An 11,477-nucleotide genomic window follows, 5' to 3' on the forward strand; every position below is an offset into this window, starting at 1 on the left:
GAGTTTCCCAGATAGAGCTTTCCAGAGTTTTCATGTTGGTCAAACACTTTTTAGACATGGATCCTTTTGTGACACAGTAATTTAGTTTAAAAAGTAAACCAGAGTTTAAACAACCTCATATAAGATATCTATATATATAAATTTGTTAGGGGCATCCAACGAGGAAACAAAACTCAAAAACCCCCCAACGAAACTTAACCAAAATTCCCATGCCCATAACACAACCCACAAGGTACAAACATATCTACTCAAAATGAAAAACAACACACTCACAAAACGGCAAAACAACAAAACTCAAAAATCCCCCAACGAAACTTAACTAAAATCCCCGTGCCCATAACACAACCCACAAGGTACAAACATATCTACTCAAAATGAAAAACAACACAGCAACACACTCACAAAACGGCAAAAGAACAAAACTCAAAAAAAACCCAACGAAACTTAACCAAAATTCCCATGCCCATAACACAACCCACAAGGTACAAACATATCTACTCAAAATGAAAAACAACACAGCAACACACTCACAAAACGGCAAAAGAACAAAACTCAAAAAAACCCCAACGAAACTTAACCAAAATTCCCATGCCCATAACACAACCCACAAGGTACAAACATATCTACTCAAAATGAAAAACAACACAACAACACACTCACAAAATGGCAAAACTACTGAGCATGCGCATTGGCGCCCAGCTGCAAGTTCTCTGGCGCGTGCACATGGCCTTCCGGCCAACGTTCCCTCTGCGGAAACCATGCCCACTCCAAGCCCTGCCGCGCCGCTTCCCGCACACACACACCCCCTGCCGCACACACACACGCAACCCCACGCTCCATCACTCCCCCCGCCGCCGCATACACACGCAACCCCACTCCCCCCGCCGCCACACACACACACGCAACCCCACGCTCCATCACTCCCCCCACCGCCGCACACACACGCAACCCCACTCCCCCCGCCGCCGCACACACACACGCAACCCCACTCCCCCCGCTGCCACACACACACACGCAACCCCACGCTCCATCACTCCCCCCGCTGCCGCACACACACACGCAACCCCACGCTCCATCACTCCCCTGCCCCAATCTTACCTCCTTTTACTTCAGGCCACCTCCAAACCCCACCCTGCCCCTTCCCGCCCTGTCCAAATCTAGGAAAGACAGGAAGGAAGGAAAGAAGGAAGAAAGAGAAAGGGAGGTAAAGAAAAAGGGGGAAGGAAGGAAAGTTAGAGGAAGAAGAAAAGGAAAGAAAAGGAAAGATGGAAGGAAAGAAAAGAGAGACAGCAGAAGAGAAAGAAAAAGGGGGAAGGAAGGAAAGAGATAGAGAAAGAAGAGGAGAAGGAAAGATGGGAAGGAAGGAAGGAAGGAAGGAAGGAAGGAAGGAAGGAAGGAAGGAAGGAAGGAGGGGGGGAGGGAGGGAGGGAGGGAAAGAAGGAGAGAAAGAGGGAAGATTGGCCACAGCAACACGTGGCGGGTAAAGGTTGTTATTTCTATTATTATGATGATGATGCTATTCTTCCTCTGAGACCCTTTTAGGGGGAATGGGAGAGGAGTCAGGTCCCAGAGGCAATGCATTGCATTATTGTTATTGTTATGATGGTGGTGAAATAAAAGGAAATAAAAAGAGAAAGAAGGAAGCAAACGGAGGGAAGAAAGGCAAAGGAAGAAAGGGGGAGGGAATGGAGGAAAGAGAGAAGGATGAAACCAAGTAGTGAAAGAAGGACAGAAAGAAAGAGGTTGAGAAGGAAGAAAGGAGAGAAAGGGGGAGGAAAAGGGGGAAGGAATAGGTAGGTACCTCTCTTTCATAATAGTCCAGATATCTACCTCAATTTTGATAAGTTTTACTATAGGCCACAGCAACGCGTGGCAGGGCACAGCTAGTTCAATATAATAATATATTACATAATATTAGCAGTCCAGAGAGCTCTGGCGTGGGCTGGCAATGAGGTCACGAAGAGTCAGAGACGACTGAACGAATGAACAACAACAAATATTAGCTGTACCCAGCCACGTGTTGTTGTGGCCCATTTTGGAGCAATGGGAAAGAGAGAAAAGTGGAAGAGCTGGTTTCTAATCTAGAAGTGGCAAAGTATCAATATAAAATAGGCACATTTTAGTCTAGAGGCCAAAGAGTTATATGGATGTGTGGAAGAGCTCCGGGTTGGCTGAGTCCACACTGCCATATAACCCAGGTCAAAGATATTATATAGGTATTATTGTTGTTGTTATTATAGACATATAGATATTATTATAAGCATATAGATTTTTTTTATTATTATTGATATATAGATATTGTAGATATAGATATTATAGGCATATAGGTAATATTATAGATGTATAGATATTGTTGACAGACAGATATTATAAGTGGAGACATATGGATATTATAGACCTATAGATAGTATTATAGGCATATAGACATTATGATTACAGACATTATTATTATAGACATGTAAATATTGTTATAGACATACAGATTTTTTTTATTTCCTTCACTTTTATACCGCATTTTTCAGCCCTTAACAGGCGACTCAATGCGGTTTACAGTGCAATTAAACATAACAGTGCAACAACAAGATCAACACATCGATCCACAACAATTAACAATTAGACAGGACAAATCAACAAAACAACATATATAACGCCTCAGTTGAATCAGATCCGTTCTCATAGTCCTTGTGCCGTTCCTATGTTCCATTTACCGTCTTCCTTGATTGGTTGCATTGCTTAGCCAAACGCTTGTTCATAAAGCCAGGTCTTAACCATTCTCCGAAACGTCAGCAACGAAGGTGCCTGTCTGATGTCTGCCGGCAAGGCATTCCATAGCCGAGGGGCCACCACTGAGAAGGCCCTGTCTCTCGTCCCCGTCAAACGCGCCTGTGACGCAGGCGGGATCGAGAGCAGGGCCTCCCCAGACGATCTTAGTGTTCTAGTTGGTTCATAGGTGGAGATGCGTTCGGAGAGGTAAGCGGGGCCAGAACCGTTTAGGGCTTTATAGGCTAAAGCCAGCACCTTGAATTGTGCCCGGTAGCGGATTGGCAGCCAGTGGAGCTGGCTCAACAGAGGAGTGGTATGCTCCCTGAGTGCCGCTCCCGTTAGCAACCTGGCTGCCGAGCGCTGGACCATCTGAAGCTTCCGGGCAGTCTTCAAGGGCAACCCCACGTAGATATCATTATGATTGTAGATATATTATAGCCGAGGGTTGCTATAAAATAAAAAAATGGATGGCCATCTTTCGGGAGGGTTTTGATTGTGCCTTCCTGGGCAGCCTTTCCTAACTCACAGAGCGTGCGTTTTTGTTCTTCCTTTGAATACTGGACTTCATTCCCCAGAATTCCTTCCCATAACTCAATATGGATGAGCTTTCTGGGCACACACACATACACAATCCCTCCCGTGTGAGTTCCCAGCAGCCCAGCAGAGGCAACCAAGACCCGAGAGGGAAAGGAAAGGAAAGGAAAGGAAAGGAAAGGAAAGGAAAGGAAAGGAAAGGAAAGGAAAGGAAAGGAAAGGAAAGGAAGGGGGTAGATTTGGAGGAGGGTGTCCTCTCTCTCTCCCTCCTTCCCTCCCTCTCTCTGAATCCTTTGGGAAGAGAGAGGCAGGGGATAGGAAAGAGGGATGTATGGGCCACCTTTCCCTCTCTCTCTCAAGCTGCCTCTCTCTCAGCTCTTGTTTATTTCCCTTGGTGCAGGAGGGAGGGGCGGGGGAGGGTGTTCCTTTAAGGCATGCTTTGTATACTCATTTCATGATCAAGGGTCTGGAGAACAAGCCCTATGAGGAGCGGCTTAGGGAACTGGGCATGTTTAGCCTGAAGAAGAGAAGGCTGAGAGGGGATATGATAGCCATGTATAAATATGTGAGAGGAAGCCACAGGGAGGAGGGAGCAAGCTTGTGTTCTGCTTCCCTGGAGACTAGGACACAATGGAACAATGGCTTCAAACTACAAGAGAGGAGATTCCATCTGAACATTAGGAAGAACTTCCTGACTGTGAGAGCCGTTCAGCAGTGGAACTCTCTGCCCCGGAGTGTGGTGGAGGCTCCTTCTTTGGAAGCTTTTAAGCAGAGGCTGGATGGCCATTTGTCAGGGGTGATTTGAATGCAATATTCCTGCTTCTTGGCAGAATGGGGTTGGACTGGATGGCCCAGGAGGTCTCTTCCAACTCTTGGATTCTATGATTCTATGATTTAGGTTTGTGGGGGTTTCTTTCTTTCCGGTTAATTTTTTGGGTTGTTTTTTAGTGAAGGACATACATTGCTTTAGTTGGTGTCTTGTGTCCAAATTTCATGTCAATTCGTCCAGTGGTTTTTGAGTTCTGTTAATCCCACAAATGAACATTATATTTATATTTTTATATAGTTAATGATAATATAGAGAGAGATTTGACATGAGAGATAGCTTTTCTCCTAGAGCTGTGAGTATACAGAACTCTGTGGTTTTGCATTGATGTTGCATTGGGGGCTGTGTGGGGGTGGTTGGGGTGTGGAGGGACGGGTGTGTTGGTTTTGTGAAGTGTGCTGAGGAAAGCATTGAATTTGGTTTTGCCGTGTACAATGACAATAAAGTTACTCTATAATTCCATTCTGTATCATCTTTACTCTCTAAACCAGGGGTCCTCAAACTAAGTTTGTATTTGTTAAAACTGTTCTTCATTTCAATTGTATTGATTTAAAGTGTTTTTTGCACTACAAATAAGGTAAGTGCAGTGTGCAAAGGAATTAATTCATGCTTTTTTCAAATTATAATCCGGCCCTCCAACACGTTGAAGAACTGTGACCTGGCCCTCTGTTTAAAAAGTTTGAGGAGCCCTGCTCTAAACCAATTATTCGGCATTGCCAAAGGGTTTCATGGCCAGAATCACTGTGAAGCACTGTGAGGTTTTATGGCTGTATGGTCATGTTCTGGTAGCATTCTCTCCTGATGTTTCGCCTCTCCTGACATTTCTTCAGAGGTCTGTTGGAAGTGAGACAAATGGGGTGTGTATATATATCCCTGTGCAATAATGTCCAGGGTGGGGGGGGGGGGGGGGAGAAAGAACTCTTGCCTGTTGGAAGCAAGTGTGTGTGCAGAAGTCATTGATACTGTGTATATGTTTAACTGTTAGAATATATTCGTGTTGGTAACAGTAGCTGAAACTAGAGCTAACTGGTTTGAATGCACAGTGAGGTTGCCAAGGAGACCAGGCAGGAGAGTGAGAAGTGGGCGGAGCCAAGCAAGAAAATGTTTGGTGCGTCTTTGAAAAGAAGCAGTTCAGTTGAGTTTAGAGTTGGAGTGGGAAGTTAACAGTTGAGAGTGGAGAGTGGAGAAGCAGTGTGTGTGAATAGCCGGAGGTTTCTTCAGTCTAGGAAGGCTGAAGGGAGAAACATAAATAGTTTCTTTAGTCAGAGAGGACTAAAGGAAGCTCGTTTAGATCACTAGTCAGGGAAGGACTAGAGATCTGGGATTTGATCAAGAAGAGATCAAATTGGAAGGCTATCCACATTAGGAAACATTGTTTAGTAAAGTGCTCCACCTCAGTAAAAGTCAATCACAAGTTATGTCATCTAGAAGAGTGAACTGTATTGCAAACCAAGTTACATTCAAAGTTCTATAAGTTATTCCAAGTTATTTAACAGCCTTCAACCATACGCTTTGTACATAATAAACTTATTAACTTTTGTTGAAGACCGTGTCATCTCCATTAATCTGCTTCTGGGGAGCCAGATCTCATCGGCAATACCTCACGTTGGTGGCAGTTACCTTAATTTACAAGTAATAATTGGCCTCCCCTATAACAAATTCTTATCAACAATTGAGGCCTGAGATTAATTACATCCGTAATCATCCACACCTGTATAATTGGTGGCAGAATTTAAGAACAGTCTGTGCAATTGGTGACAGCGGGTGGGTTCTTTAAAGTTAAAAACCCTATACCCTGTCTGTTGTTGGAATAGCACCTTCGCAATTGGCACAATTGTACAACTGGTGCGTGCTGACTTCGCAGTGTGAATGTTGCAATTGGCAAGCTTGATGAACATTGAGTGGCCATGAAGCTGCCAAATCAGTCAGTGAGGGCATTTGCATAGAGGTGGCCTGGCTATTGCTGGCTGGGGCATGCTCTCATTGGGAGGTGTTAACTGGCCCTTGACAACTTGTTTTCTGGAGTGCTCCAAAACACATGGAGGGCCCAAGTCTTCCCATGCCTTCGCTATACTAACCACCACCAACTGCTAGGCATGCCACTCATTCATTCATTCATTCAGAGATGTACCACCCTGAGCTGAGGCTGTTCCTCTATCTGATTTTAGGAGAGCTGCCATTATTTCTTCCTATGTGTTGGGGTTCAGCTTGCGTGTGAACCTGAACCGGATTCTCTGATTGCTGAACCTGAACCTGATTCTCTGATTGTATGTCCTGATGTTACTGAACATGTATTTTTCCCTAATGGTAATGAAAGTGTTGATACTGAGGTCAGTGGCTTGGAAAGTGAAACTACACATTCTGATGAGAATGTTGCAGAGCCAGGCGGTGATAGCTCTCCAGAGGAGTTAGCACCTGGCTTCCTTAATGAGGATAGAAAAAGACAGATTTGGAAAAACAGGAGTGAATCGCAGAGTCTGCGAAGGTGAAGCAGATTAAGGCAAAGGGAAACACAGGCTTCAAAGCCTGGAGGCGTGTCACGAAACAGTTTCTTCAGTTTTAAGTGCCTCTCGCCGGGTTGTCTCGTTCGATCAGGCATCGTTTAGACTGAGGCATTACCTTGGCAGATTTCCCGTTTCTCGTGGCCTACATCCCAAGAGGCTTCTAGTACTCCAAGGACGGTTAGTGGATTGCTAACAGTTTCCAGGTTTTTACAGTGTGGCTTTTGGAATTTTGATCAAGTTCATGGATATTCTTGACTGCTGAATTTTACTGTGGCTTTTTGACTTTGCATTTTCTTCTATTTTGTAACCATTTTTCATCAATAAAAAGGGATTGTTTTTCCCACAGTCTAGTGTGGTGGTTTGTTACCTAATGGTCTCGTTCCCTGCTCTGGGTTGCAACACTATGTTTATGTTCCATTATATGTCGTATATTTCTGATTGGATGCCCAGTGTATCTGTCTTTGACAAATCCATATCAGTCAGTTTGTATTAATTTAAGGTAAAGGTAAAGGCTTTCCTCTTTTCCAGTCGTGTCCGCCTCTGGGACTCTGGTGCTCATCTCCATTTCTAAGCTTAAAAGCTGGTGTTGTCCGTAGACACCTCCAATGTCATGTGGCCACTGGCATGACTGCATGGAGCACCGTTACCTTCCCGCCGAAGCGGGATGTACCTGTTAGGCTAGGAAAAGCCTAGAAAAATAGGCCCAGAAAGTTCAGCAGCCATTTTGGAAAGGGTGCCCGAGGGGGGAGGGGCATTTAAGTTACTCATTTCCTGAAGGGGGCGTGTTTAGAAATAACAGCTTTGGAGGGAAATGAGGGACGACTGTAATTGGCTGAGTTAGAGTGGGCGGAGCCTAACTTGACAAAAGTTAAAAAAATGACTTTAAGGGAAGGTTTTGAAAACCCTGTCAGGAGATGGAACCTGGGTGTTGAAGGGAGATGGCGTTAGAGGAGTTTGGAGTGGTGTAGAGGGTAGTGAGAAAGGCTTGAGATTGGTCAGTTGGCTAGCAGAGATAGCTAGTGAGAAGATTACAGCTATTTGGGAAGGAGAGCTGGGGAGTGGAGAGACAGATCCCAAAAGACAAGGACGGTCTGTGTGGAGGAGTTTTGACATTCCTGTCAGAGAAGCAGTTCTGTCAGTATTTCTGTGGAGGGAGAGAGAAGTGTTTCCTGTGTAACTAAGTCTGAACTGCTTAACATAACCACACACTTTTAAGTCAGTTTGTTGAAACCAACTAAGCTTAATACCTAATTTGTTCAAGTTCTCTCAAATAAACCTCATTGTTTTGTTGTTCACAACAACTGCCTCACGTGTGCCTCTGTGGGTGAAGTTTTAAGAGCAGTTTCCTGCAGCAAACGGGAGACTAATGGCGGCAGCGTAGATTTTAAAGAACAATCTTTAATGTTACCTGAGAAACACAACCGATGGCAGAGAGACATCAACTGTGCTGCTAAAAAAAAGATCTACGCCAGGCAAAAGCTGAGGTCCAAAGAAGGACAAGAGAACTCAAGAATATCTGGTGGACAAAGAAGGCTGAAGAAATCCAACACCTGGCAGATACCCATGATGCTCAGGGGGTTTTCAAAGCCACAAAGCTCATCTATGGACCAAGAAACCTTGGCATACAGCCTCTCCGCTCGTCAGATGGAACCAAACTCCTGAAGGACCAAAACTCAATTGCACTACAATGGAAAAAACACTACCAAAGCCTCCTGAACTGCAGCTCCAACATGGCCCTCTCCCTCGTCCCCACCAATTGGAGAACAAGCCCTATGAGGAGCAGCTTAGGGAACTGGGCATGTTTAGCCTGAAGAAGAGAAGGCTGAGAGGAGATATGATAGCCATGTATAAATATGTGAGAGGAAGCCACAGGGAGGAGGGAGCAGATCAGGGGTCTGGAGAACAAGCCCTATGAGGAGCGGCTTAAAGAGCTGGGCATGTTTAGCCTGAAGAAGAGAAGGCTGAGAGGAGATATGATAGCCATGTATAAATATGTGAGAGGAAGCCACAGGGAGGAGGGAGGAAGCTTGTTTTCTGCTTCCCTGGAGAGTAGGACACAATGGAACAATGGCTTCAAACTACAAGAGAGGAGATTCCATCTGAACATGAGGAAGAACTTCCTGACTGTGAGAGCTGTTCAGCAGTGGAACTCTCTGCCCCGGAGGGTGGTGGAGGCTCCTTCTTTGGAAGCTTTTAAGCAGAGGCTGGATGGCCATCTGTCAGGGGTGATTTGAATGCAATATTCCTGCTTCTTCGCAGGGGGTTGGACTGGATGGCCCACGAGGTCTCTTCCAACTCTTTGATTCTATGATTCTATGATTCTAATTGAGCCTACGAATACGTCCAGGAAGCCAAGGGCTTATCAGCGCTTCTAAGTTGGTGGGTGCCAGAGGGCTTTCCAAAAGGGGTTTTCGGCCAGAAGAAAGTTCCAGCTTTCCTTACAGCTTTCGATTTGGGGCTTTTAATCACAGAAGCCTCATTCCAATCTTAGTGGCGTTCTGCTTTTGGGATTATTTTTATTCCCAAATAAAGCCTGCTGTGCCTGCTGTGAAACGTTTTGAAGTCTGTGCCTGAGATTACTCATGAAACCTTTCCAGTGTAACCATCAAGATTTGTGCCTCTTGAGAAGAAACAGTGAAACATGTTATACTCCTGTTAAAATTAACTTGTTACTAGGTTCTTGTGGGTTTTTTCGGGCTATAGAGCCATGTTCTAGAGGCATTTCTCCTGACGTTTCGCCTGCATCTATGGCAAGCATCCTCAGAGGTGTGAGGTCTGTTGGAATTAGGACAATGGGTTTATATATCTGTGGAATGGCTGGGGTGGGGCAAGGAGCTCTTCCCTGCTGCAGTTAGGTGTGAATGTTTAGCTGATCACCTTCATTAGCATTTGAAGGCCTGGCTGAGCCTGGGAAAATCTGTTGCTGAGAAGTGTTAATCTGTGCCTGGTTGTTTCCTCTCTGTTGTTTAGCTGTTATAATTTTAGAATTTTTTAATACTGGTAGCCAGATTGTGTTCATTTTCATCGTCTCTTCCTTTGTGTTGAAATTGTCCACATGCGTCTTGTGGATTTTAATGGCTTCTCTGTGTAGTCTGACATGGTGGTTGTTGGTGTGGTCCAGCCTTTCTGTGTTCTCCAATAATATGCTGTGTCCAGGCTGGTTTATCAGATGCTCTGCTATGGCTGACTTCTGCCATAGCAGAAACAACCAGGCACATCTTAACACCTCTCAACAGGAGATTTTCCCAGGCTCAGGCAGGCCTTCAAATGCTAATGAAGGTGGTCAGCTGAAACCTTCACACCTAGCTCCAGCAGAGAAGAGCTCTTTGCCCCACCCCAGCCATTCCACAGATATATAAACCCATTGTCATAGTTCCAACAGACCTCACAACCTCTGAGGATGCTTGCCATAGATGCAGGCGAAACGTCAGGAGAAATGCCTCTAGAACATGGCTCTATAGCCCGAAAAAACCCACAAGAACCTAGTGATTCCAGCCATGAAAGCCTTCGACAAAACTTGTTACTGTTTTCCTCAAGCCTTGCCTGATCCAGTTTCTTCTAAGCTGAACAGCCTGCAATAGTGAAGTCAGCCAGAGACAGTAAACGCTACGCTATCCACTGAATGAAACCTTCTGTCATTCACAGTCCCTTTCTAAAAGAGTTCCTGATAGGCTGATCTTGATCGTTGCCCGGCTTCCCTCACAGATGAGGTGGCCGTGGGTGTTTTACCACGCGCACCTTCACAATGGGTGGCAGCAGTTTCACCACTCCTTCACATTTGGTGGCATTAAAACGGTCTTCTTTACAAAACCATTAAAAACAATGATCACAATGAAAACAAACGAAGTAATCAATAAACACATCGTATAGAAACTAGTCGCGGGCTCAGCATTCGTATTTCCGGGTTCCAGATTCCATTCCATTAGACATTTCCTAAACGATATGTATGTATGTGTGTGTCTATATATATATATAATTGTGTGTGTGTGTGTGTGTGTGTATATATATATAAAATGAATATATGTATGTATGTGTGTGTATATATATAAAATGAATATATGTATGTATGTGTGTGTCTATATATATATATATATATATATATATATATATATATAATTATGTGTGTATTATTTATTTATTTATTTATTATTTATTTCTTGCATTTGTTAACCGCCGCTCTCAGCCCTAGGGCGACTCGCGGCGGTGTACAGTACAAAAAGACACTTTACAAAAGAATCAAACAACAATTAACATCACTAATACATACATCTAGCTTATACTAAAAATCCGCTCCGTCATATTTATGGAATCATAGTCAATCTCGTCGTCCTAGTTCGATCCGGTTGTCATTACCCGTAGCATAGCATTTAATTGAAAGCCTGCTCGAAGAGCCAAGTCTTCAGGCCCTTACGAAAGGCCATAAGGGAGGGGGCCTGTCTGACATCAGCAGGGAGGGAGTTCCACAGCCGGGGGGCCACCACCGAGAAGGCCCTCTCTCTCGTCCCCGCCAGCCGTGCCTGTGAGGCAGGCGGGACTGAGAGAAGGGCCTCCCCAGATGATCTCAAGGTCCTCGTGGGCTCATAGGCCGAGATGCGGTCCACCAGGTATTTTGGGCCGGAACCGTTTAGGGCTTTGTAGGTTAACACCAGCACCTTAAATTGGGCCCGGTAGCAAATCGGCAGCCAGTGGAGCTGGAACAGCAAGGGCGTTGTATGCTCCCTGCGTCCTGCTCCTGTTAACAACATGGCTGCCGCGCGCTGGACTAGCTGCAGCTTCCGGGCCGTCTTCAAGGGCAGCCCCACGTAGAGAGCGTTGCAGTAGTCAAGACGGGATGTGACCAGAGCATGTAC

This window comes from Anolis sagrei, chromosome 8, assembly GCF_037176765.1.
Source record: "Anolis sagrei isolate rAnoSag1 chromosome 8, rAnoSag1.mat, whole genome shotgun sequence".
Classification (NCBI taxonomy): Eukaryota; Metazoa; Chordata; class Lepidosauria; order Squamata; family Dactyloidae; genus Anolis; species Anolis sagrei.